We start from the raw sequence: 334 nt of genomic DNA, 5'->3' as shown, positions 1-334 counted from the left end.
AGACCCTTCCTGGGGTACAGGCTGAGGAGCACCTGGCATCCTGCTGAGCACCAGGCAGGATCCAACCCTGTCGCCTTCTCAGCACAGGCTGATCTCCAGCCCCCCTGCAAGTCCCTGGCAAAACTCTGCCAGGGTCAGCGTCTTGCTGTGGGCAACACTGGGGAGGCAGTGCTTGGCATGTGCCCCTGTCCTGCCCAGCCTCCCCGCAAGCCCTGGGACACAGCGTCCAGCCCTGCGCCAAGGCGTCCCCTGCCCTGGCCCTCCCTGTCCCCTCCCCGTGCCTGGAAGCCCTGAGAAAAGCTCCACTGTGAAAGCAAAGTCCAGGCTGCTGGGC

This window comes from Fulmarus glacialis, unplaced genomic scaffold (genome assembly GCF_000690835.1).
Source record: "Fulmarus glacialis isolate BGI_N327 unplaced genomic scaffold, ASM69083v1 scaffold27949, whole genome shotgun sequence".
In the NCBI taxonomy this organism is placed as follows: domain Eukaryota; kingdom Metazoa; phylum Chordata; class Aves; order Procellariiformes; family Procellariidae; genus Fulmarus; species Fulmarus glacialis.
The sequence above is the reverse complement of the archived record's forward strand: the minus strand, read 5'-3'. Positions refer to the sequence as shown.